Genomic DNA, 24,687 nt, shown 5'->3' on the forward strand with positions numbered 1-24,687 from the left:
CTGATCCACCTCTGGGTTGCAAATGTTTTGAGTGAAATACGCAGTCGATGCGCTGCTGTTTTCACGTCAATACTACCAACATTGAGAGTTGTTTAGTTCTCGGGGGTTTTGTAAAATTCCTGATTCATGTCTTGTCACTGTGCAGCCTATGAAAAGAATTGCGGAAGACTCCCAAATAACTTCCAAAAGCACAGTGCAGTTTTAATACCAATATATTTCCAGGACTCTGGCGTCCAAGCCTGGTGAGCTGTACCGGTTACATCACGTGTACACAAAAAGTTGATATCAAACGACACAGAGCTCACGCCACAAAAGTCAACCAACGAGTGAGCCTACAATACATGTGATCGCAACTATAGCCAAAAAACGAGTGCCTCTAGAGGCGCCTGCATGGCACTCTATTTATACTTTTGTTAACAATTACATACAATGAAAATTACAGTTTTATGTAAAATCACAATTAGAAGTTAAACAGAATATGAGATACACATTGCTAAAATTTAATTCTCTACATGCAGCTGAAGGTGAACTATTTTCAACTTAGTTACGAGTTAATACATTTTCTGACCAATTATGTTACAGGTAACAATTACATTTCTAAATTTGTTTATAACAAATCAACTAGTGGCTGAATTTTAGTGCTAACATATATCAGAGATTCAATTAAAGTGCTTTATTTATATGTTCTATTTAATTTGTTGTAGTAATTTTATAATTATAGGTTTACTGGTACATCCTGACCATGTGCTCGATTTCTTTCGATTAGTTACAGTATTAATTTCACATTTATATTGTGTTTCTCACATAAGAACAGTTAAATGCTTTTGGCACATTCAAAATACACACAGTGGCTTTTACACATATTGTTTCAGCATAGCATCATTTTCGAATTATATGTGTACTGAACTAGAATGTTGTATCTGGCCAATTCTACCTTCCACAAATGCTATATTACACATTAAACATTTACATTTATCATGACAGCGTTGTTTTATATATCACAGTGGTTATTTGTGTATGTAATTTGCAAACAGGTCACTTTACATTTTGTTCTTTATGTCGAAATGACTGAATTTGAAACAGTTATTTAGTTATGCACATTGGACAATTAGAACTGGTGTTTATCTTAAATGCTCTCCGAGGGGTTCTGATAGGCAACAATGAGATACAGTAATATTTCAAACCCCCCCCCCCCCCCGAAGAGTTTTACCTAGCCTGATAGACTAAACTCTTCTCACAGAAATATTAGTGTGACTGATATGGTACAGTACTAGTTGGACAAAATAACACAAACTGCATATATCGTAAAAGGTATGAAATTGAATCATGAAACTTTACATACAGATATATTTTTCAAATAGCTACAAACATATACTTCCAGAAAACAAGAATTGAAAATATGAGATTACAAAGAAATTTCCAAACTTCTACAAAATCGATATTTACATGAAAGTTCCTGAATGAATGTTTTTCCAAACCATCACTTCTAGAGCGTCCTTATTTTTTTTGTCACTTCTAGAGCATCCATTTATTTTTCCTTCTTCAAACACTCAAACACAACTAAGACAAATTACAAATTTGATTGGAGTAATTATGTTGCACTTTTAAAGTGTCCATATGACATGATCTGGAATAATAGTATCATATAAAAGACAGAAGGATAAAAATTATCCTAACAGTTTCCAATACCATAAAATATTTTACAAATGTTGTCAAACATGAATATTCAAAATTATATATTTATATTTATATTGTGATGGTATAGAAACTGTTCATTTATGTCCAATCCAGGTTGTTGTCACAAGTATCTGAATATACTATGTATAGTCAATATATATATATCTACATCTCTTGGCTTTGTACATAAAATGCAATAACGTTTCAAAATGTTTACCAGACATCTAGAAAGTCAGATCAAAATAACAATGAGAAACAGCTACAAGATTTTATAAATTGTGAGAAAATAAGTAATACGTCAATAAAATTCTTGAAAGTGGCAAGATACACTTAAGCAAGTGAAAATGCAATTGTGCTATAGTTAGCAACCTTACAGTAAGGAGATTTTGTAGAAAAAATCAATAATCTTGTCACATTGAATCTTATATTTCATTTCGTCACAGTCCTCAGTCTGTCTATTAAAGTTGTCATTTGCTAACCCTCAATACCAAACTTGTCTCCAGATTGTGTCTTGTGAGGTGTGAGTAGTGTAAAATAATAGTTTTTCAATGTGATTTGGATGCTATGTGTTGTTACAGTTGTTCAAAATAACTCTGAAGTGTAATTTCACATCAGCACTTCCTTCAATAAAAATGTATAAGAGTCCTACCTCATGCAATTCAAATCATTCATAAGTTACCATCATCATTATAATCCTCTAAATTAAACCAATCATCAAAATCATTAATAAATGAGGGCTGAATACCACCAAACCACATCAGCAGCATTGCATATCATATAACCTAAACCTATCATCATCATCATCATCATCATCATCCAAATACCCCTACGAAAATACAAGCCAAAACAAACAATCTTCCATCAATAAACCATAAACATCAATTAATGTGAATCAGAAACAGGAATGAGTCTGCAACCTCAAATCCTTAATACAAATGCAAATCGCAACATCACTTACCTTATTTCAAGACAAACCTCAACAATTTACAGCAATTTCAACATCTCTCTCGTGTGTACATAGCTGAGTGAAACATGTATATAGTATATCATGGCGATAATCCCTTCTTAACAGCATAAATCATAACATCTTTCAACATCTCAAGTGTTCTTATACATAGTAACACATAAATTCAGTTGTCAGTCGTATAATGGTATGAGATGCAAAACATAATAATTACTTACATGTGAATAATATATATAAGATAAAAACAGTGAAAAGATGTATATAGTTCTTCTTAACTGCACAAATGTACCATAAAATCTTTAAGTATGTATTAATAAGCTTAGTGTATCTTCACACAATTCACCTTTCATTTCTGCATAAGCTGATACGAATACAGTATGGTCTGTTGTCTGTAAAGATGTATAACTGTTCCTCACTAGAAAATACATGTATGTTTTTTCTGGCAACATAAGTTCAAATCATAGTCCTCACATATCAGTAATAGTCACAATCGGTAGGATGTAAATGTCAGATTATCAGTACATCTGATGATGCAGATTACTCAGTCAAAACAAAATGTATCTTATACTACAAATTAAATCACATGAAAATACAGTATCTTACATAACAAATATAAGCAAACATAGGTACAAAAATATAATGTATGTATTGTAGGAAATTTATGTGTCAGGAAGGTATCATGGAATATGGGATCAGTGTTTTTGAGAAGAAAATGTCACATTAGCTGGGGCACCTTGCGTAAGCCACACGCATAGTACACAAAGATTGTGTACCACCCGTGAGGGATTGCAGTTATTGCACATAGCTTTCAACTGAGTTACATTTCTTAAACCAAATAGGTTTTTTGATTTAGGATAGATAAGTTGGTAGGCGTTTGGATGTGGTTTCTCATAAACCAGTGTAAATATCGAAAGATTTCTTGATCTCTCTATTGATTGTCTTGTATTTCTCATAACTTTTTGTTTAGACTAGATCACCTACATTGTACTGTGTAAATTTTCCTTTTGAATTATGTTTAAGCTTTCTCTTGGCACAGTGTGTTTCAATATTTTTCCTTACTATTTCCATTCTCTTGTCCGGTGTTAACTCATTACACACAGGGAAATTGATCAATTCATACAAGATGTTTGGTGGGTGTCTGTTAAAATGGACTTCATAAGGCGTAAAGCCAGTTGTTGTATGTTGTAAGGTGTTCAAAACATCTTCAAAACCACATATGCAACTTGACCAATTTGTATGATCTTTAGAGCAGTAAGTTCTACAAAGGCTGCCTATTTCACACATATAGCATTCAGTTGGGTTACAAGGTGGAGAATAAACGGAAATAAGAACGTCCTTAATGTCTTCATCTTTCATGAAATCTTTCCAAACGTTAGATGTAAATTGGCTCCCATTGTCTGAAAGAATGGCTTTTGGTTTTCCAATGTGTGTGAAGTAATCATTACAGAAACAGTTCAAAATTTTCCTGCTTGTTGCCTTCTTTAGTGGATACAGTTTTACTAGTTTAGTGTATAAGTCAACAACTACAAACAAATATGTATAACCCTCTGTAGTTCTTGGCAACTGGCCAAACAAATCAATTCCTATCAGTTCCAATTTGCCTTTTGGCGCAATGTTTGTAAATAACCATGGCATTTCTGATTTGTGACTGTTACTCTTTGACGCCGATCACATTTTTCTATAACCTGTCTTACTCTTCTAAACATATTATTAAAATAGTCATTTTCCTTAAGTTTGTCAGTGCATTTCATGATTCCACAGTGTCCATAGCTCCTATGTGTGTACTTAATTAAAATGTCAACACATTGTATAGGCCAACAAACCTTCCAGATGTCAGAGTCAGTGTTATGTCTCCTGAATAAAATACCTTTGAAATTTTGATAATGATTGCCAACCTTTTCATAACCCTTTTTACCAATAAGGCTTTTCACAAGTTTCAAACCATCATCCGGGTTCTTGTATCTCCTAAGCTGACTGCAAATGTTAGTAATTTCTGTATCACCCTTAGTCCCTCTCATGTACATTATTTTAAACACTTTGTTATCCAATAGTTCTTCTTCCTGACCACCCCCCACAGGTAATCTAGACAAAGCATCAGCAATTATATTCTGATCCCCTTTTATATACTGAATGATATAATCAAATTGTTCCAAAAATATGGCCCACCTGGTTAATCTACTATAGAAAAGTTTACAGTCTTGAATATAACATAGAGCTTTGTGATCTGTGAAAACTATGACTTTATGGGCTGCTAGATAGTTCCTGTATTTAGTGAAACCCCATACAATGGCAAGTAGTTCCTTCTCAGTGACTGTGTAATTACGTTCATGTTTCTGCAGACCTTGGCTGGCAATTGAAAGGTGTTCTATTTTTCCATCAATTTCCTTCTGTTGAAACAAATGTACACCCAATCCGTAATCTGAACTATCTGTCATTAGGCAAAACGGTAGTGAAATGTCAGGTCTATGGAGTAATTGACTGTTATTTAGTTGTTGTTTGATCTCATCGAATGCTGCTTGACACTAATCTGTCCATTCCCATATGGTGTTATTTTTTAATAGCTCTCTCCAACATGGTGCATTTAAAGCTTGGGTGCTGACATACTTACGATAAAAATTACATAGACCATAAAATGACCTCAGCTGTTTCTTCTTCTTTGGACATGGAAACTGGACAATTGCAGAAATTTTATCACTGTCAGGTAGAATGCCTTCTCTGTTAATTATATGGCCTAAAACTTCCAGTCTAATACTCCAAATTTGCATTTACTTAACTTATGGGTCATGCCACCTTGCCTGAAATTATTGGCTAATTTGTACAAAGTATCAAGGTGTTCCTCCCAAGTTTTGCTGGTTATTAATATATCATCCACGTAAATAATTAGTTTAGATAGTAGTGCACTTCCAATCACATGATCCAAAGCTCGAATAAACTCAGCTACATACACATTCAGCCCAAACAGAACAACACAATAATGAAAACATTTACCATTATATAAAAAGGCTGTGTACTGCCTCAAATCCTGCGCTAATGTGATTTGATGAAAACCTGAGGTCAAATCCAGGCTAGAAAAATATTTTGTATCATTGAATTTGTACAAGAGTTCCTCCATGGATTCAGGTGACCTGAATCCAGTACCAGCCTAACACCACCATCCTTTTTTGAAACACAGACCATTGGGCTGTTATATGGACTGTGACTTCTCTCTACTATTCTCCATTTTTGCATTTTCTGGAGTTCCCTCTCCACTTATTTCCTTTTACAGATGGGTACCCCATTTTGCTTAATGAAAAAGGATTCGTGTGGCTTTAACTTCAAATGACATTTATAATCTTTGACCCTACCAGGTTGATCACTAAAAATGTTACAGTTTTCCCAGAGAAAATTTTCTAATTCCTGTTTTTCAGACTCAGTCAAGTCATTTGGAGTTGAAGCATGAAATTGACAGCCTGACTGTGTGGTCATGCCTATTCGATTTAAATGAGTTTCGCTCATTTTGATCAAAGTGGATAAACACTAGACACAATACTTTCCTGCCTATCAGGTGAAATTGTCACACACACACACTGACCCAAAAAAAAAGTAGGACACTGACTGCGACTGAAATAAAAACAATTAGAAAGAGTACTTATCTGTTGCATTCACGATGTGATTCTAGAATTTCACTTTAGCTCCTGGTGTTGCCCTTGGCGCAGTCTGCAACGTGCAAGATTATGGTTCCTGCGTCTTGTACATGGAATTCTTGCGAGTCGTCCACTGCACAGTCTTCTACTTGATCCCAGCTCCTCCACCATGTTGAGATGGTTGCCGCCAGCGTCAGTTGCAGTTTCAGGCGATTCCAGCTCAAACCACCACGTTGTGATATTTATTTTCCACCACCACGTCGTTGTCGATTTCACAGTCATGCTGATGCACCTCTGGGTTGCAAATGTTTTGAGTGAAATACGCAGTCGATGCGCTGCTGTTTTCACGTCAATACTACCAACATTGAGAGTTGTTTAGTTCTCGGGGGTTTTGTAAAATTCCTGATTCATGTCTCGTCACTGTGCAGCCTAAGAAAAGAATTGCGGAAAACTCCTAAATAACTTCCAAAAGCACAGTGCAGTTTTAATACCAATATATTTCCAGGACTCTGGTGTCCGAGCCTGGTGAACTGTACCGGTTACATCACATGTACACAAAAAGTTGACATCAAACGACACAGAGCTCACGCCACAAAAGTCAACAAACGAGTGAGCCTACAATACATGTGATAGCAACCATACACAAAAAACGAGTGCCCCTAGAGGTGCCTGCACGACATTCTATGTATACTTTTGTTAACAATTACATGCAATAAACATTACAGTTTTATGTAAAATTACAATTAGAAGTTAAACAGAATATGAGATACACATTGCTAAAAATTTACACTCTACGTGCAGCAGAAGGTGAACTATTTTCAACTTAGTTACGAGTTAATACATTTTCTGACCAATTATGTTACAGGTAACAATTACATTTCTAAATTTGTTTATAACAAATCAACTAGTGGCTGAATTTTAGTGCGAACGTATATCAGAGATTCAATTAAAGTGCTTTATTTATATGTTCTATTTAATTTGTTGTAGTAATTTTATAATTATAGGTTTACTGGTACTTCCTGACCATGTGATCGATTTCTTTCGATTAGTTACAGTAAAAATTTCACATTTATATTGTGTTTCTCACATAAGAACAGTTAAATGCTTTTGGCACATTCAAAATACACACAGTGGCTTTTACACATATTGTTTCAGCATAGCATCATTTTCGAATTATATGTGTACTGAACTAGAATGTTGTATCTGGCCAATTCTACCTTCCACAAATGCTATATTACACATTAAACATTTACATTTATCATGACAGCGTTGTTTTATATATCACAGTGGTTATTTGTGTATCTAATTTGCAAACAGGTCACTTTACGTTTTTTGTTCTCTATGTCGAAATGACTGAATTTGAAACAGTTATTTAATGTTTCACATTGGGCAATTAGAACTGGTGTTTAATGCTCTCCGAGGGGTTCTGATAGGTAGTAGTGAGATACATGTACGTTTGTGAACTTTTCATGTCTGAGAACGCATGCTGTTACAGCGTGATTACCTGATACATGTACCTTTGTGAATTTCTTATTTCGTATTTCTGTAAATACCACATTAATGCAATAAATGCTCAAAATGATGTCCGTCAACCTCAATGCATTTGGCAATACGTGTAACGACATTCCTCACAACAGCGAGTAGTTCGCCTTCCATAATGTTCGCACGTGCATTGACAATGCGCTGACGTATGTTGTCAGGTGTTGTCGGTGGATCACGATAGCAAATATCCTTCAACTTTCAACGGAGAAAAAATCCGGGGACGTCAGATCTCGTGAACGAGCGGGCCATGGTATGGTGCTTCGACGACCAATCCACCTGTCATGAAATATACTATTCAATGCCGCTTCAACCCCACGAGAGCTATGTGCCGCACATCCATCATGTTGGAAGTACATCGCCATTCTGTGATGCAGTGAAACATCTTGTAGTAACATTGGTAGAACATTACGTAGGAAATCAGCATACATTGCACCATTTAGATTGCCACCGATAAAATGGGGGCCAATTATCCTTCCTCCCATAATGCCACACCATACATTAACCCGCCAAGGTCGCTGATGTTCCACTTGTCACAGCCATCGTGGATTTTCCGTTGCCCAATAGTGCATGTCGGTTAACGTTACCGCTGTTGGTGAATGACGCTTCGTCGCTAAACAGAACGCGTGCAAAAAATCTGTCATCGTCCCGTCATTTCTCTTGTGCCCAGTGGCAGAACTGTACACGACGCTCAAAGTCGTCGCCATGCAATTACTGGTGCATAGAAATATGGTACGGGTTCAGTCGATGTTGATGTAGTATTCTCAACACCGACGTTTTTGAGATTCCCGATTCTCGCGCAGTTTGTCTGCTACTGATGTGCGGAATAGCCGCGACAGCAGCTGAAACACCTACTTGGGCATCATAATTTGTTGCAGGTCGTGGTTGACGTTTCACATGAGGCTGAACACTTCCTGTTTCCTTAAATAAGGTAACTAGCCGGCAAACGGTCCGGACACATGGATGATATCGTTGGTTGGTTGGTTGGTTTTGGGGGAAGAGACCAAACAGAGAGGCCATCGGTCTCATTGGATTAGGGAAGGAAGTCGGCCGTGCCCTTTCAGAGGAACCATCCCGGCATTTGCCTGGACCGATTTAGGGAAATCACGGAAAACGTAAATCAGGATGGTCGGACGCGGGATTGAACCGTCGTCCTCCCGAATGTGGATGATATCGTCCAGGAAACCGAGCAGCATACATAGCACACGCTATTTGGGGATTTTGATCACAATATCAACACGATATCGACCTTTTCCGCAGTTGGTAAACGGTCCATTTTAACAGGGATAATGTATCACGAAGCAAATACCGTCCGCATTGGCGGAATGTTACGTTATACCACGTACTTATACGTTTGTGACTATTACAGTGCCATCTATCACAAAGCGTAAAAATTGGTCCAACTAAAACATTCATATTTCTTTACGTACTACACGAATATGTAATAAAAATGGCAATTCCTATTTAAAAAAAACGCAGTTGATATACGTTTAACCCATGGCAGCGCCAACTAGCGGGCCAACCATAGCGCCATCTGGTTTCCCCTTCAAGCTAGACGAGTTTCGTTCCCTGTAGCTTTTTCGTTTGACGCTTATTTCACGAGATATTTGGCCCGGTCACTATCAATGGACAATCCTGTATACGTGATGCACACAAAAGCACCCTCAGATTTTGGCCCTTACTGATGACGCATGCGGTGTTCAACCTCCACCCGAAATACAGGACCCACTTCGCTAATTGTACGGACCCTCCTGTTCATTGGGGCGTTCCGGGTATGAGACTCTGTTAATTATGAAGATTCTTGGTGCATATTGATCCCCTACGGACTGAATACGGGGGCAACCGTACCAACAGAGGAGAAACCATTCGGACACTCGTTACGGCAGTCGTAGGGCTCTTTTTTTTTTAAATAAACAAAGAAAATAAAAAATGTCCGTATTCTCAACTGCAAATACATTTCATGTGTTTCATATCAGCTGTACTCGCTGCAGTGTGTGTTCCATCGGACATGCATGCATAGAGTTGTACAGGGGAATGACGACACTGAAAATTTGTGCCGGACTGGAACTCGAACTCGGGTTGCCAACTTTGCGTGGCGGGTGGGGCAGGGCTTGACAGCCGAGGCCTGGCCGTCCCGTCGCCACGCCCATTCACCGTGCTCTAGAAAGTTCTGTTTACTTTGGAAATGGTTGCTTCTTTCAGTTTAAATCTGGCAGAGAGATTCAGCGCCAGTAGAATTGGGAACGACATCTTTCTGCAGACATGAGAAAAGTTCACTCTCTCGGTTTATCGCCGACTGAACAGAGGGTCTCATCTTGAGGTCGATAGAGAGCTCGTGTCTCAACACAGCGAGAATTTGAAAGTCGCGGAGCTGGTTTCAGTTTCAGTGTGAGATAACACCTGCGAGGAACAGGAGGAAAGCGGCGGCGGCCGAGGCGAGTGGAGGCTGTGACGTCACCACGGTGCGCAGAGAAAGTGGCCCGCCTGCGCGCGACGGTCGGCGTCACCGCACAATAAATCAGAGGAAAATTTAATTACGGGCATAATTAGCGTGTCGGGCGCAGCTCCGGGCAAGGAGTCGGAGCTGCAGTTGGCCGGGACGGGGCAACGAGAACACTACAGGCCGGCGGCGAGGCGCGTCCACTTCTGGGAGCGCGAGAGCTGCCGCGGGGCGCGAAAAACTGCCAGCTACTGGCAGGGCAGCGCCGGCGGGGAGCGAGGAGCGCGGGCGAGTCACAGCACGAGGAGACTACCGTACTACTTCGCACCTAAAATTAACCTCTCAGATGCTTTTTTTTCTTTATTATTAATTCATACCACGGGGTGGGGCGTGGGGGCTGTCACTGGTACAATAGTCCACTCTTCAGCCAATAGTGTTCTTAAAAATACGCTACTGGCCATGAAAATTGGTACACCAAGAAGAAATGCAGACGATAAAGGGGTATTCATTGGACAAATATATTATACTAGAACTGACAAGTGATTACATTTTCACGCAATTTGCGCCGGCCGAAGTGGCCGTGCGGTTATAGGCGCTGCAGTCTGGAACCGCGAGGCCGCTACGGTCGCAGGTTCGAATCCTGCCTCGGGCATGGATGTGTGTGATGTCCTTAGGTTAGTTAGGTTTAACTAGTTCTAAGTTCTAGGGGACTAATGACCTGAGAAGTTGAGTCCCATAGTGCTCAGAGCCATTTGAACCATTTTTTTTTCACGCAATTTGCGTCCATAGATCCTGAGAAATCAGTACCCAGAACAACCACCTCTGGTCGTAATAACGGCCTTGATACGCCTGGGCATTGAGTCAAACAGAGCTTGGGATGGCGTGTACAAGTACAGCTGCGCATGCAGCTTCAACACGATACCACAGTTCGTCAAGAGTAGTGACTGGCGTATTGTGACGAGCCAGTTGCTCGGCCACCATTGACCAGACGTTTCCAATAGGTGAGAGATCTGGAGAATGTGCTGGCCAGGGCAGCAGTCGAACATTTTCTGTATCCAGAAAGGCCCGTACAGGACCTGCAACATGCGGTCGTGCATTATCCTCCTGAAACGCAGAGTTTCGCAGGGATCGAACGAAGGGTACAGCCACGGGCCGTAACACATCTGAAATGTAACGTGCACTGTTCAGAGTGCTGTCAATCCGAACAAGAGGTGACCGAGACGTGTAGCCAATGGCACCCCCTACCATCAAGCCGAATGATACGCCAGTATGGCGATGACGAATACATGATTCCAATGTGCGTTCACCGCGATGTCGCCAAACACGGATGCGACTATCATGATGCTGTAAACAGAACCTGGATTCATCCGAAAAAATGACGTTTTGCCATTCGTGCACCCAGGTTCGTCGTTGAGTACACCATCGCAGGCTCTCCTGTCTGTGATGCAGCATAAGATGCCTGTCATCTCGACTGCTAGTGGTACGAGGCCGTTGGGATCCAGCACGGCGTTCCGTATTACCCTCCTGAACCCATCTATTTCATATTCTGCTAACAGCCATTGGATCTCGACTAACGCGAGCAGCAATGTCGCGATACGATAAACCGCAACCGGAATAGGCTACAGTCCGACCTTTATCAAAGTCGGAAACGTGATGGTACGCATTTCTCCTCCTTACACGAGGCATCACAGCGACGTTTCACCTGGCAAGACCGGTCAACTGCTGAGAAAGCGGTTGAAACTTTCGTAATGTCAGCACGTTGTGTGAATGCTCTGAAAAGCTAATCATTTGCATATCACAGCATCTTCTTCCTGTCGGCTAAAATTCGCGTCTGTAGCACGTCATGTTTGTGGTGTAGCAATTTTAATGGCCAGTAGTGTACAACAAAGATGAAAGAAAAAAATGTGTGGACTGTTTTTCGTTTATAAGTTAAAAAGATTAAGAACGAACAGCTAAAAGGACGAAAAATAAACACACATGAGTGTTCTTAAAAACACAAAGAAGATGAAAGAAAAAAATGAGGGCTCGTTTTCGTTTCTGAATTAAAATGATTAAGAACGGACAGCTAAAAGGACGAAAAATATACACAATTTAAAATACACAATTGCAGAGTGGTGATATTCTCTATGAAAAAACATTGGGGCACTGCTGCTTCAATTAAAATCTAAAGGATCTATGCTGGGTGACAAGTATTATGGGAGGAAAGAATATGTTCCATAGTGCTGAGGTGTACAGGTTGAGAAGGTTCGGATCAGTTAGGTAGGAAAACTATGGAGATGAACGTTGGAGTTGGGATGGATAGTGTATATACAGGCGGTGGGAAAGACAGTGGGTGAGGAGAAGTTTGGTGTGTGTGTGTGTGTGTGTGTGTGTGTGTGTGTGTATGTGTGTGTGTGTGTGTGTGTGTGTGTGTAGGGTAGTGGTAATAAGAGGAAAGGGATAAAGTTAGATGGAGACAGAAAAAGAGAGAAGAGCCCTGATGTGGAGTGCGATGGGTGGACAGAGTTAAACCTGGCAGGAGAGATATCGTATAACAGGGGAGATCTCACTGTCTTGAAGAGGGAGTTGGGTGAAGTTGCTTTGAGATAGGATGTGGTGGAGTATGTATAGGTGCAGGGGCGGAGGCATGTGTTTGTCAACGTGCTGCAGCGTATACGGGTTGGTAATCAGAGGGAAGACGCCGAGGTTATTGGACTCTAGTTTGTGGACAGTATACGAGATGCGGCTGTGTTCGGTGTGGCTGAGGACCTCTTGATAAGTATGGAAGTGTGATTACGCATGTCAATCACATCGCGATTACGGGCAGCATGGGGTTCACACCTGAGCCTCAGGACGTGCGCTAGCAACGCATGTCGGGTGTTTCAAGCGTCAACTTCGCGTCTTAATATCGCGGGATGTAATGGGAATATTGCGATGCAATCAACGCCATTGTGTATGTGCTTTGTCATGCTATGGATTGCTGAAGAAAAAATATGTACATTCATGGGCCCCAGCCCTACATTGATACCGGTGAAAGTCGTTTTCCAATAGCTGTTATTGTTCCAGAGATATTTTGGGTGGACAAGATAGCTGGGACACCCTGTATATAAACGCATATACAGGGTGTTACAAAAAGGTACGGCCAAACTTTCAGGAAACATTCCTCACACACAAATAAAGAAAATATGTTATGTGGACATGTGTCCGGAAACGCTTAATTTCCATGTTACAGCTCGTTTTAGTTTCGCCAGTATGTACTGTACTTCCTCGATTCACCGCCAGTTGGCCCAATTGAAGGAAGGTAATGTTGACATCGGTGCTTGTGTTGACATGCGACTCATTGCTCTACAGTACTAGCATCAAGCACATCAGTACGTAGCATCAACAGGTTAGTGTTCATCACGAACGTGGTTTTGCAGTCAGTGCAATGCTTACAAATGCGGAGTTGGCAGATGCCCATTTGATGTATGGATTAGCACGGGGCAATACCCGTGGCGCGGTACGTTTGTATCGAGACAGATTTCCAGAACGAAGGTGTCCCGACAGGAGGCGTTCGAAACAATTGATCGGCGTCTTAGGGAGCACGGAACATTCCAGCCTATGACTCGCGACTGGGGAAGACCTAGAACGACGAGGACACCTGCAATGGACGAGGCAATTCTTCGTGCAGTTGACGATAACCCTAATGTCAGCGCCAGAGAAGTTGCTTCTGTACAAGGTAACGTTGACCACGTCACTGTATGGAGAGTGCTACGGGAGAACCAGTTGTTTCTGTACCATGTACAGCGTGTGCAGGCACTATCAGCAGCTGATTGGTACACTTCTGCGAATGGTTCATCCAACAATGTGTCAATCCTCATTTCAGTGCGAATGTTCTCTTTACGGATGAGGCTTCATTCCAACGTGATCAAATTGTAAATTTTCACAATCAACATGTGTGGGCTGACGAGAATCCGCACGCAATTGTGCAATCACGTCATCAACACAGATTTTCTGTGAACGTTTGGGCAGGCATTGTTGGTGATGTCTTGATTGGGCCCCATGTTCTTCCACCTACGCTCAATGGAGCACATTATCATGATTTCATACGGGATACTCTGCCTGTGCTGCTAGAACATGTGCCTTTACAAGTACGACACAATATGTGGCTCATGCACGATGGAGCTCCTGCACATTTCAGTCGAAGTGTTCGTACGCTTCTCAACAACAGATTCGGTGACTGATGGATTGGTAGAGGCCAATTCCATGGCCTCCACGCTCTCCTGACCTCAACCCTCTTGACTTTCATTTATGGGGGCATTTGGAAGCTCTTGTCTACGCAACACCGGTACCAAATGTAGAGACTCTTCATGGTCGTATTGTGGACGGCTGTGATGCAATACGCCATTCTCGAGGGCTGCATCAGCGCATCAGGGATTCCATGCGACGGAGGGTGAATGCATGTATCCTCGCTAACGGAGGACATTTTGAACATTTCCTGTAACAAAGTGTTTGAAGTCACGCTGGTACGTTCTGTTGGTGTGTGTTTCCATTCCATAATTAATGTGATTTGAAGAGAAGTAATAAAATGAGCTCTAACATGGAAAGTAAGCGTTTCGGGACACATGTCCACATAACATATTTTCTTTCTTTGTGTGTGAGAAATGTTTCCTGAAAGTTTGGCCGTACCTTTTTGTAACACCCTGTAAATTATTATAGTACGTGCATAATAATTGTATATATTAACCACAATTTTATGAATGTCACTGTAATGTCTTTAAATAATGGCAGGCTAAATTGCAACGTATTAATTTTATACAAAAATGAGAACTAATACTGTTTTCCAACCTTATGTTTGCAGACGATGAAGTTCACTAAAACCAAATTATCGTAACATCGTCAAATGTACGAAGATTTTTCTTGGAAGCATTACCATAGAACCACTAAATCGGCACTAGATTCTGATCTTCTGCAGTGGCATGTATTCTTCGAAATACCTCTCTGCATAGCTATTAGTCTTATTTGATCGATGCCAAAAGTGCCGATATTTTGTTTGGGGACGAAAGGTCACTGTAGCCTTCTGGTATCAAAACACTCTGCCTATTTTCACGGAAATATTTCGAATATACGGCAGGTAGGCTGTCGTCTTGGAGACATCATCCTCTTCGTTGTTGTCCCGCTTGTATGTATGTAGCGGCCGCTGTATCTGTGGGATGAATAACCATTTTCCAGGTGAACAGTTTGCAGGTGCTACAATTTTGCTGGCAGGTTATTGGTATCTGATATGGTACGCGGTTGGTGTATCCAAGTCTTCAGAAAGCCTATTGTTTATGCTGGCGGATGCGACCAGTAGCCTGTAGATACAGATCTGTGTGAACTGGCTTTCGGAAGACCAAACGTCCACGTGTACTACTGTGGTCGCCCACACCCAGTCAGGAAACCCCTTCTGTTTCGTTACGAGAAGGCCGAGGAACCTGTGTAGCACCGTCAGAAATAAAACAAGATAAGTGTTATTTCTTTTAATCCTTAGAAAAGATTTAGTCGTTGTGTCTTCCACGGTGGCTGGTGGCTTCGTAAGCTTGAGTGGAATCTGTAGAATTCAGAGGTAGACACAGTGCTGACGAAGACGTTTGCATCAGCCTTGAGCGCAGGCCAGCAACCCGTTGGTTTGGAAGGTGCTTCCCATCAGCAGATCTGCTGCAGATGAGGCAGATGAGGCAGATGAGGCACATGTGTGTTTGGCTCATATGCCGTCCTGAGAGTGCTCTGTCCTGCTCAGATGAGTGTCTGTATTGAGAAGATGGACCATAATAATGGATGTCATTTTAAATGCTGATCCTAGCTCTCCAATTCGGCAGGCCATCTGAACCGAACATGCTGCAGTTGGTGCCCTGAACTGGAATGGTAGACTTGTGGACTAGCCATCATTGGCGGTTTCAGTACTGGTTGCTGGTTCATAGTCGTCTGTGACTCTGGATTGGTAGTAATCACATCAGCCAGCAAGAGTACGACCAATACTGGAACAGCCTCACACAACATGCTACAATATAATAAACAGATAATCCAGTGCAAACGACGTGAATGCCATTGATCCTACGAATCAGCTTACTAGGCTAGTGGGTTGGAGTATTTATGGTGTTGACAAATGGCTTTGCTGCAAGGCGTCATTTGTAATGACCGAATCGGTCTCGCTCAGTAAGAGTTGTCAACGGTCTTCAGTTTTCCTATATTGGATTAATCAATTTGTTTTAGTATCATAGCTGCTTCGTCAGTCCCCTGATACGTGTTCTTCCGTCCTATATAGTGATAATTAGTGTTGCAAGAGTAAAGGAAGTACTCGTAGTCTGGTCAGCGCTTGCCTTACACTTTTCTGCTGAGCTTACTCACACTCACACACAGAGGTGTTGATGTCGCACTCTTGGTGACCTACTGACCCTGTTGAAATGTTTACGTCTAGCAGCTTGCTCATGTTGATACTTCCATGTGCTTGAGCAGTACTGGGCTGTAGGGACCTAGAAACATTTTCTCTCTCCCATTCCCTTACTCTTCCCTATCTCAATAAAATTCGTCCCCAATTTTACTCCTTCCTTGTCCGCTAGTTAACTACCTTACATATTTACATTTACTTTGAACCTTTGGTTACTTTAATCACAACAGAAATCTAACCCTAGTTTAAAATATTCTTCCCTGTTCGCTTCTTTATAGATTATGTTCTCTAGAATCTCTTAGTCGCCGGTACGAATCCATTCAATGGGAATTTCATTTGCATGAGTGATTTTTCGTCCTGGCGAAAGTGAACTGCACAAATAAATGCCAGTATCTCAGTAACGCTAGTGGTTGATACACTGATCGTAATGGTATTCCGTCCACGTTTCTCTTGATATTGCTATACTTGCTGTAACATTTGATCTATCGAAATTTGTGCTTTCTCCGAAATGAATACTTCATCCATCGTTTGTAGCAAAATGGGGAACAAGGTACTCTTCCGGGAGCTTAGGTTTTGGATGGATAATGCACAGAAGCTTCTCTGGCCAGTACAACATTGGCCGTATTCCTGTAATTGTAGCAGGAAGGTGAAACTGTCTCCCGGCAATGTCACACCTGGTTCCATTAATCAATAATCCATTGTGTCGCAGTTCTGATTTTATCGTAGCTATAAATGTTGTGTTGTTATAGCAAGTAACCATAAGTTTCTCTGGTGAGAACGGAAAAATTCCATTGATTGCCAACCTCCTGAAAATGTGGTTAAGGCATTAATACTACCATTTTGCATTCAGGTGCTTCCATTTTTCCTAGGAGTAAGTGAATTTCACATGATCACTTGTTGGTTCGTACCAACTGAACTGGACAAGTGGGTATTGACTCCCTGATAGAATTGTTAACATCAGTTATTGACAGAACAACGTGCGTATCCTTTGTTGTGAAAGAAGTAATCCATCGCTTATCTGAATCTGTACTCACTTATTAATAAGCTTCCATTTCACTGGATACAGATTAATTGTGAAACACTGGTATGGAGTGTTTAAACACTCTGAAAACTGTACATTACTACTTCTGGAAACTGTATATCAGTGGATACCCTAGCTTGATCTGAATAGACCTTAAGAGAAGTAACGTGATATAAAAATGCTATATTAGTTTTTACTATAGCTACAACATGTCATAACCCTGTTGGAAATTCTTTTCCTACTTGCTTAATCCAAATAAAAACTGCTGTGGTGTTGATAGTGTTGTACTCACTGTCCATCTTTGGCATGGTGAACTGCTTGCTGTACGCTTTCAGTTTCTCTTCTGGCATCTCTCAAACTATTACCTAGTTGATATAGTAGTAAGGTCACTATTAGTTTCTCCCCTAGTCTCAAAAATGACTTTATATCTCTGAAATCTTTGTTTAATATTTTCATCGTCCCTTCCACATAGTTCTGCAACTTGGTTGTTATTATTTTGTGCATAGTTATTGTAATGTTGAACGTCTCATGTTCCATATTCGTGATCTGTGCCACATGCCAACTTACATTTGTTTCTGTGTTACTGGCAGTTTCCTGTATCATCCCTAGTGTATTATTTAAAGTCATGATATTTTCGTTATCTGGCATACCAAATATTGTTTTCAACAGCTTTCCACCAGCGTCTAACCAGCCTCTTTTCTTTCGCTCTAGTAACTCAGAAATCGTAGCTGTCAGTTGTTGAAATTGAGCCCTCAGCTCCTCGGAGGAAACTTCAATTCCTGATATTCACTCTGTATATCTGTTAGTATTTCCCCTTTGATTACTTTTGCAGATAAGTCTTTAAACATATCCTGTAACCGTCGTACTACATTCCTTACCTCCCAGATATCAATGTTTTGGCGACTACCTGTTGTTCGTGAGAAGAACGTCCCGTTGCTGCGAGAATAAGATTCCGTTTTGCAAAGGTTGATTCTTAATTACCTCTGCACCACATACGTGTAAGACGACTTTGTTCATGATTACATGTTTCAGCATCATCTTCGACACCACCTAGGAGAGAGGAATTATCATGAATCCCTGCCCTTCCTCAGGATGAAGATGTAGCCAATAGAAACTACATATACTATGTCAAACTAAATAAAATAGTATTGATTTAGGTAACCCAATACAAAATTAAACACATATAACCCATTACTTATCCCTAAGTCCTTGATGGTACTTGGGGTAACGCTTTAATGGTACCTTTAAAATGCTTGATACAATTATCATGCACTATCAACGTTTTCATCGGTAACTGCAACTTGACACTGACTGGTGAAGTCATCTCCACTACCTGATTTGGTCCTTGAAACATCGTCAAGAATTCCATAGTTTTACCCTTTGGGGTATAAGGGTTCACCAGTAGGACCTATTTCCCTATTCTGTATTGAGGTAACTCACTTATCCAATGCGTTCTTGACGTTGCAGTGCTTTTGCATTAGCACGTTTTGCCTGTTACAAGACATCTTTCAACGTTTTTGCGAATTGCTTCACATGTTGGCCTTGTGTACCTAACTTCTGCTGAATCACATCAGCAGCTGAAGGCATCTTTCGCCTGTGTACAACTTTGTTTGTGTGGATTTTAGAGTTATACACACTCACCAAATAACTTAGATATCTATCCCAGTCTAACAGTTGGCTATTCAGATTTTGCTATGGTATGGTGGACACACTTCAACCATTTGCTTGTCAGTTAAATATATCAGCACGCAATTTCTTCACATTTAACAGGCGACATAACTGGTTCATCAGATAAGATATAAAATTAGTTCCTTGATCTGAGAATATAGTTTCTGATACTCCGAATTTAAGTACCCTGTTGTTCACCACAGATTTAGCTACAGTGCTCGCTTTTTAAGCTGTCATTACTATCATTACTAGGTATTTCGAAAAATGATAAATCATAATGCATACTTATTCCCTGATACTCCTGTTAAATGTAGTAAATGGTACCTGAATGTCAATTCCTATCATGTGAAATGGCTTCTCCGATTCTAATAACCTTTGTAGCTGTATTTTCTGGTGACAGTCTATTCATTGAGACATTGGCTGCAGTTCTACTGTATTGCCCCATATCACCAAGTCGTGTTCTCCACCAAAGTTGTAACCTCCCCTCTCACTTATCGACCTTAATGACAGTGAGAAATTAAACCGCGTGTACCTAATGGAAATTTGGGAAAAGCAATCGTCACCGAAGTTAATCTGTCGGTAAAGAGGGAGGAAAAGGTTACACCTAGATGAAAGGAAAAATGCAAATGAAATTGGTGAAAATTAATTTTGAGAAAAAGGTAAAATTAATAAAGAAAGTAAATTTGCGGTCGTTATGTTAACAATTAATTGGCGTTAATTAGATATTTGAGATTTGGGGAAAATTACAGTCGCCAGTCCTATGGACAACTACTATAATAACTGAAAATGGAAGATTAATGCACATATAATTAGCACTAAAAACGTGGCAACTGAAGGTTGACACGCGCTGTGTGAAAACTGAATGTTTGTCAGAAGTAATAAAATTTCGCTACACGCTGACTTAAATTTAGCACAAGAATTAATAAAACCGGAAAATTGAAAGTTAATTTAGTGACTGAAATTAATAGTGAGCTTTGTTTCTGAAGCACTACGAAATTCAGTAAAATAAGGTTAGTCTTGGGCTACCTCAACAAGCATTTCAGAAGCTGGTTGAATCTACGCAATTTAGAAATAAGAGATTTAACTTTGACCTTGAATTAAATGATTCTGAACAGTTAACAATAGTAAAATTTAGTACCTACCAAGCTGAGCTGCAGTCACATGTAAGCTAAAATATGGTAATAAAACTTGCACTCTTAATTTGTGCTTGTGTAATCTAAATATTGTAGCCAGCTATGAATACTTTAACTGAACTTTGAAATTAAAGCAATGAAATGGAATGATATTACTTTAATGCTGGCATTTGAATTTCAATGACACTCTGGTTCATTCCGGAAAAGGAAGGGCCCTGCTTGGTAATGCAATTGGGACAATGAGCAACAAAGGTTCATGCTAAATTGCTGTATTTTAGTGATGGAATAGTTCGAAAAGCTGAGGTCTGCCATACAGTTCTAAAACATTACGTGCTTTTAGTCTTCCTTGTTGGTTGATTGAAGGTTTGCAGTCGTAGATCGGGGAGGTGGCGACAGTTACTCATTGTCGGCTGTCGCTGTTGCAGAAGCTGGATGTTGGCGGGCCTTCTTCTCGACACTGTCACCAGGCGAAACTGGCTCTTGATGTGCACCAGCTAATGCTTCCCGTCCGCGACATCGTGTCAGAAACTATAAGAGAAAGTCGAGCGCAATTACATGCTGCCAAACCCCGAAAGCCTGGCAACTCGCGGGAGCGTCACACAACACACCTGCTCCACTGCCCTACTCCCGCCAGACCCCCTCTGCCCGCGCTCCATGCAGCAGAGTTAACACTACCAAAGATCCTAAACACTTTGGTTCTCCACACGACCTATCGATGTAATCGTTCGATAGCATAGTTTTCCCTAGGCCAGACCCAGCGTAAAAATACAAATAATATTTACAAAACAAACCAATTATACATCGAAATAAATGCATAAATAGATATATACAAATAGTGATGGAAATAGTAGGATATGCATTTCCGGCGTTACAAAGTGTCTCTGTAATTTGTCTATCAGTAGCTCTTTTACCTCTATGTCCTTACAGTACATAGTCATGTACTTGTCATAAAACTTTGGTTCAGAATGCTGAAGGAACAAGTACATGCAGTCTGCATTTAGTTGACCCACATGGTAAATCTTCGTGCATAAGAAACAGTGGTTGCTTGTTGCACAACTGGCGTTCTTTGTCCATCACTTGTGCCTTGTTCCAGTCTGTCAGACTTCATCAAGATATCTGTAAAGCTGCAATTTGCTACTAAGTGTGTCCAAATTTGCGTGCTCAATACCAGTCTTGTGAACTAACTCATACTGAAACTCACTTAATTTCAGTGGCTCTCTTGCAAGTTGGCTTGAAGGATCATTTAGTTCCAATTACCACTTCAACAACTTTAAACTTACAACCTTAAAAGTAACAACGGAAATACGAAATACCACACATTAAAACTAGCATCTCTTTTTCTGTAGTTGAACAGTTGTGTTCAGCCTTATTTAGGTGAAGAGACGCGTATGCCACTGGGTGTTCCTTTCCATCTATATTTTGATGTTTAATGGCACCTAAAGCAGTACTGCATGCATTCTATGATAGTAAAAATTCTTTGCTAATATCAAGAAAAATTAATAAAGGATCTGACGTTAATATCTCCTTTAAATTTGAAATGCTGTTTGACATTCTGATATTCAGTGAAATGTAGCCCCTTTTTTTAGTAGTCTAGTCGGTGGTTATGGAGTTGTGCAAACGCTTTAATGAATTTTTTCTACTAATTTGCTAACTGAAGAAGTGATTGTAACTGTTTTACTGTCTGTGAAACGGGAAAAACACACGCAGCTGCAGTGAGACAAAGGGCTGTCCTCACTCCATCTTGCCTAATGATCTGTCCTAGGTAATTAACTTGTAAATATGCAAGACGACATTTGTCATTGCTGAATCTAAGACGAATTATCGTTAACCTATTCAATACTTCTCTTAAGAGTTGTACGTATTCATCTAAATCTTTAGCAAAAACTATGATGTTATCCAAATAGACCATACGTTTTTTAGATTCAAATCGTGAAGGACTCCATCTAACAAACGCTTGAATGTCACAGGTATTTTGCGATATTGGTAGTGACCCGACGGTGTTGTAAATTCTGTTTCAGGCCTTTAATCCAGGCATACTTCAATTTAGTGATAACCACTCCTGAAATCTATTGTGGAAAAAAATTTACACTGTCCCAGGTTCTCCAAAGTTTTGGTTATATTAGGAAGTAGATACGCATCAGTTACTGTGCATTCATTTAAAATATCTGTAATCACAACAGAATCGATATTTCTTCATTTTGTCGGATGATGTCTTCATTTCAGTTACTATACTTGCTGACCAAGGGCTGTCGCTGTGTTTTATTATACCTTCTTCAGGCTGCGGACCTATTAATTTTTCTATCAACAGCTGGAGGTGCTTCAGTCAGCTATATTGCTTAAGATACACTGGTGTGTGATTGACCATTGGAATTCAACGCTCTATTATAGGCGTGCCTAACAGTGGACCTTTTGAATTAAATAAATCTTTGTACTGCACTAAAATGACTCCATGACTGGCAGATCGTTAGCCTTTAAGTGACTAACTTGACTACTCAACACAGATGTGTTGACAGTTTGCTTGACATTATGCTCTATCATTGACCTATCTGTCTCTTCTTCACCGAGTATTTCTAGCGCAACTAGTACCAACCTCTTCTAAGGACTCACGTTGTCCATTCCAAAATGATCCAAGCTTATTGGCACCTTAATCTTGCCATTCACGTTCGTTGCATCTGCTATACTTCTTCGTATAAAACAATGCTGTTCATCAATGCTATTCGTCTAAAATGGCAGTGGTTGTCGGACATTGAGATCTACTGTATCCAAAATTGGCTTTCCTGTACCTGCTGGTACTGTCATATGAAACTACTTTTAACGCATTTGTACACAGTTTATTTGGTACTACTTTAACAATGGCAAACAGCTACCATTTCACATCCAAAGTCTGTTAATTCCCATCTTGCACCAATAATCAAGTCAGACACCTTTTCACATGAATCACCGGAGTACAAATGACAGCTCTGCAATGCATTGTCCTTTTATAGATTTTGTACGCAATACTACCGCCGTTTGAAACGTGTGTCATTGAGTTCAATAATTTGCTGCCAAAGGTCGATTTTAGCATGATGCCTAACCAGTAAGTTAGATTCAAATATTTCGCAGAAGAGCTTCTGTGAAGTTTGGAAGGTAGGAGACGAGGTACTGGCGGAATTAAAGCTGTGAGGTGGGGGCGTGAGTCGTGCATGGGTAGCTCCGTTGGTAGAGCACTTGCCCGCGTAAGGTAAAGGTCCCGAGTTCGAGTCTCGGTCCGGCATACAGTTTTAATCTGTCAGGAAGTTTCATATCAGCGCACACTCCGCTGTAGAGTGAAAATTTCGTTCTAGATTCAAATATTGCAGAAAATTGTTTCCCACAGTTGGTAACACTTTCATTTGCTAACGAAAACATATGTTTCCTGGGTTAAACTTGTGCTGTGTCCTCCCTACTAAATATATTCTATCTCTGCCTACTACAAACAGTCTTGACTTGTCCACGAGGCCTAGATTCATCTGTAAACAATCTAAGAGCGCTGCTCAGATTGTCTCCCATGTCATTTTGTAGATCAGGAACAGCAGAGGGACTGTAACACTTCCTTGGGAAACACCAACTATCACTTCTATCTTACGTGATGACTGTATGTCAGTTACTACGAACTGTGATCTTTCTCAGAAGAAATCACGAATCCAAGCATACAACTAAGAGATACACCATAGGCACACAGTTTCAGTAGATGTAGCATGTGAGAAAGTCTAAAACTATGGAACAAATCTGATATCCCCTTCGTTAGCACTGATTACTTCTAGAGAATGAGGGGCTAATTTTTCACAAGAGCGATATTTTCTGAACGCGTGTTGGCTATTTGGCTTTTTCTTCTAGGTGGTTCGTAATGTTCAGGCATAGTATATGTTCCAAAACCCTATTGCAAATCGATGTTGGTGATAGGGGTCTGTAATTCAGCAGATTACTCCTATTTCCTTTCTTGGGTATTGGTGTTACTTTTGAAACTTTCCAGTCATTGGGGATGGATCATTCTATGGGCGAGCAGTTGTATATGATTGTTAAGTATGTAGCTATTGTATCAGCATACTCTTAAGGATCCTGACTAGTAAACAATTTGGCCCAGAGGCCATGTCTTAAGTGTTTTAAACTGCTCCGCTACACCAACGATATCTACTAAGTTACTCATGGTTGTTCTTAATTTGTATTCTGCAATTTTTCCCTCGTCTTCATTTATGAAGGAATTTCGGAAAACAATGTC

The sequence above is a fragment of the Schistocerca nitens genome, chromosome 5, assembly GCF_023898315.1.
Source record: "Schistocerca nitens isolate TAMUIC-IGC-003100 chromosome 5, iqSchNite1.1, whole genome shotgun sequence".
Classification (NCBI taxonomy): domain Eukaryota; kingdom Metazoa; phylum Arthropoda; class Insecta; order Orthoptera; family Acrididae; genus Schistocerca; species Schistocerca nitens.